Source organism: Molossus molossus, unplaced genomic scaffold (assembly GCF_014108415.1).
Source record: "Molossus molossus isolate mMolMol1 unplaced genomic scaffold, mMolMol1.p scaffold_m16_p_3, whole genome shotgun sequence".
Classification (NCBI taxonomy): Eukaryota; Metazoa; Chordata; class Mammalia; order Chiroptera; family Molossidae; genus Molossus; species Molossus molossus.
Window position 1 is genome coordinate 5,806,031 of NW_023425366.1, and position 3,899 is coordinate 5,809,929.

Consider the following 3,899-nt stretch of genomic DNA (forward strand, 5'->3'; position numbering starts at 1 on the left):
ACCATTTTTTTTGTGTGTGTGTGTGTTTGTTTTTTGTTTTGGCAAATCTTGCAATTTGTCTAGTTTTGTGTTACATGTATCATAATCATAGTGTATTTTTCTATGGGGTTAAGATGTTTTATGTTATTTTATGTACAGAGTTAAATTATAAGTAGCCAATTCCACAACCATTATCCTTGTAGGCTTTCTGAATGATATTTGAAGACTTCCACAGAAAGGGGCGGGTTTAATTCCTCTAATTACTATCATTTTTACTTGGACAGAACCAATCTCTCTACAATTCAAATTCAAGGAATTACTTCTGGTGCTTGTCGGACTTCTCATTTTTACCAGTTTTTAACTAGCTCATCTTAACAAGCAACTTGATGAAATAAATCAGGATATTATCATTTGTATTTTATATTTGAGGAAACTGAGGATCACCTTGTTAACATAATACAAAGAAGCAACTAGAGATTCCAGTACATTTGGGGCACTCAATACATAGATGTATACTGCGACCATGAGCTAACTTTTTGTCTTATTTTCTTGACCAAGAGATTTTAGATTCTTTCTTGGCAAGTCCTGAGAAAATTCAAAGCTGAGAGAGAGAAGTAGAATTCTGCCTTGAAACTAACTGGTAGACTCATTGGGAACAGCCTCTGAGCTACCTTGACCATGTTGCATTGGAATCAGCTGGGGTAGAAGTTCGGGTGTGCTCCATTCCAAACTCCAGTTGGCAAGCGAGCCCTGCAGAGCGAGGGCTGGACGGCCTTCCTCACTGGACCCGACCATGGTGCCGGACTAACAACTTTTGGGCACATTTGCAATTTTAAAAAGTTAGCTTTCATTCATTTTAATTCTTCCAATGTGTTACGGGTAATGTGAACCATCCTTCAAGGAAAACCAAGTGGGTTGGCAAAATCTCGCAGTTATTCTCATAACTGCTTGTCCTTTGAAAAGTGAGTGCGGCCCTTGCTTTTTCTCCAGACTAAGCTGTAGGTGGAATTTTCCATTCTCCGTGGGTCTGCTTTATGGAATCGTGGTTTTGGATATTAGCATTTGAATATGTGCTTTGGATGTTATGCACTTCTATTCCCTCTTTGGAACCTATTTTGACTAATTTTGCTGTGTTACTAATTCCAAACTGCAAGATTAAATCAGGTGCTATAATGTGCATGAAAGCACTTAGAAACATATGCATGTTCTTAAAAGGCTGTATACATTATTGTTGGTCTAATTTTTGAATATTTGGGTTTACATATAGCTTCTTATATAAAATTTGGGGTGTAGATAAAAGTCTTGGAAGGGTTAGATTTTTAAATAAAAATATTTTTTGCTTTTTTTTTTTTTTTTAATCCTCACCCGAGGACACTTTTTCATTCTTTGTTCAGATAGAGCAGGAGGGAGAGAGAGAGAGAAACATCGATGTGACACATCGAGTGGCTGCCACCCGCACGACCAACCAGGGCCAGGGACAAACTGCAACCGAAGTACGTGCCCTTAGCGGGAACCGAACCCGGGTCTCTCCGGACCGCAGGCCGACGCTCTAACCGCTGAGCCAAACCAGCCAGGGCAGCTTTTTTTTTTTTTTTCTTCATTTCTATGGCTTCTGATTGATGGTAGTTGGTGTTCTCAACACAATTCATCACCTTTAACTAGAATTCTAGAATATTGCAATGTTGATTGGTACTCGTGATAAAGAGATTCAGATAAGCCATGTCCATTGAAATATACATGAACCTACAATTTTTTCTTCAATTTCTTCAATTTTCTTTAAGAGGATCATACTATTTCAGTATTTGCAATTATATCTTTTGTGGTTCAACTAAAGAAAGAACGCAAATGCTCCAATTAAAATGCAACATGTGACTTGGGGAAAAAACCCACAAATGTCTTTTTCTTGAGGGACTACTTGACTCTAGCAAGTAAAAATAGTTTTTCTTAATCCAGTAAATCCTAGTACAACCACCTGGGGGCAGTGCATCGTCACTGTCTACATTTCAAATTCAGGGAACTTCTTTCCATTAAAAGATGTGCTGTAATCACAAGGGGACTATTACAAACACTCCTGGCTATTGCCTGTCATTTATGGGGGAGCCAGTGATTCACACCCGTCATCCAACAGCAGCAGTGACCCCAGGCCTCACGTCGGTGGGGTTTTCCTGTTAAAGAAATGGTTCATTTGTTTCCTTCTCTACATAGCTCTTATTATCTGCATAATGTGTTATAAAGTAATAGTACCTAGTTACATTGCCTTTTACACACTAAGTGAAGCATTGGTAACTTTTAGCAAACTGAAATCTCTACTAAATATATATATATTTTTACCCTAGAATAGCTATCAAACAGTTTTCTTGGTTCTAATGTCATAGGTACACCTTCACCCAATCATTCTTATCTTGACATATGCAATTCAAAATGATTGAGGCCAGATTGATAAATCCATAAAGATACCAGAAATACATCTCTAATCCTCTTACCCCACCTGACCTGATTCAACATTATCTCCATGAAGAAAGGAGATTTGGATTTAACAGGGACTACTCTAAGTCTCAGAAAAATGTACCATAATAATCAGAGAAGAGAATTTTATTTTGTTTATTCTTTCTAGTGTTATTGAGGTGTAATTGACAAATAAAATCATAAAGTATTTAAAGTATACAGTGTGATGATGTGATATATGTAGTGAAATGGTTCACACAGTCAAGTTAATACATCCATCACCTCACAGTTCTTCTTATTATTTGGTGACATTTACTCTCAACATATTTCAAGTTTACAATGTAGTATTATTATTACAGTATTGTATAGTCACCATGCTATACATTAGATCCTCAGAACTTTTTTATCTTGCAACTGAGAGTTGGTACACTTTGACCAACCTGTCTGTATTTCACCCACCCCCAGCCCTTGGCAACCACCGTTCTACTTTCTAGTCCAACTGTTTCATCTCTTTTTTAGATTCACATATAAGTGATACCATACAGTAACTGTTTTTCTCTGTCTTATTTCAGTTAGTATAATGTCCTCCAGTTTCATCCATGCTGCCAATTGCAGGATTTTTTTTTTAAGGCTGAATGATATTTCATTCCCTCTCTTTGTCTCTCTCTTCCTCTCTCTGTCTATCTGTCTGTCTCTCTCATATTTTCCACTCATCTGTTGACAGACATTTAGGTTGTTTCCATATATTGGTTATTATAAATAATGCTGCAAAAAAACATGGAGTGGTAGATACCTCTTCACGGTAGTGAATTCATTTCATTTGGGTATATACTCAGAAGCAGGATTGCTGGTAGTTCTATTTTTAATTCTTGGAGGAACCTCCATACCATTTTTCAGAATGGCTGCATCACTGTATATACCAATAATATACAAGGTTTTTCTTTTCTCTTCATCCTCTCCAATATTTATTATCTCTCCCGTGATAATAGACATGCTAACACGTGTCAGGTGATATCTCATTGTGGTTTTTATTTGCATTTCCTGATGATTAGTGAGGTTGGACACCTCTTCGTACACCTATTGGTTATTAGTATATCTTCTTTGGAAAATGTCTGTTTAGGGTCTTTGCCCATTTTTAATCTGGTTATTTGTTTTTGTTTTTTGCAGTTGATTTTTTGAATTCCTTATATATTTTAGATATTAATCCCTTATCGAATATATGGTTTGAAAATATTTTTTTTCCATAGGTTGCCTTCTACTCTGTTGCTTTGCCCCGTTGCTATGTACAGACGCTTTGAGCGTGATGTCATCCTGCTTGTTTACCTGTTGCTGTGTTGCCTGTGCTTTTGGTGCCAAATCCAAAAAAACATTGTGAAGACCAAGGTCAAGAGCTTTTCTGTATGTTTACTTCTTGGAGTTCTGTGGTTTCAGACCTTAGGTTGAAGTATTTAACCCATGTCGAATGTACTATAAGA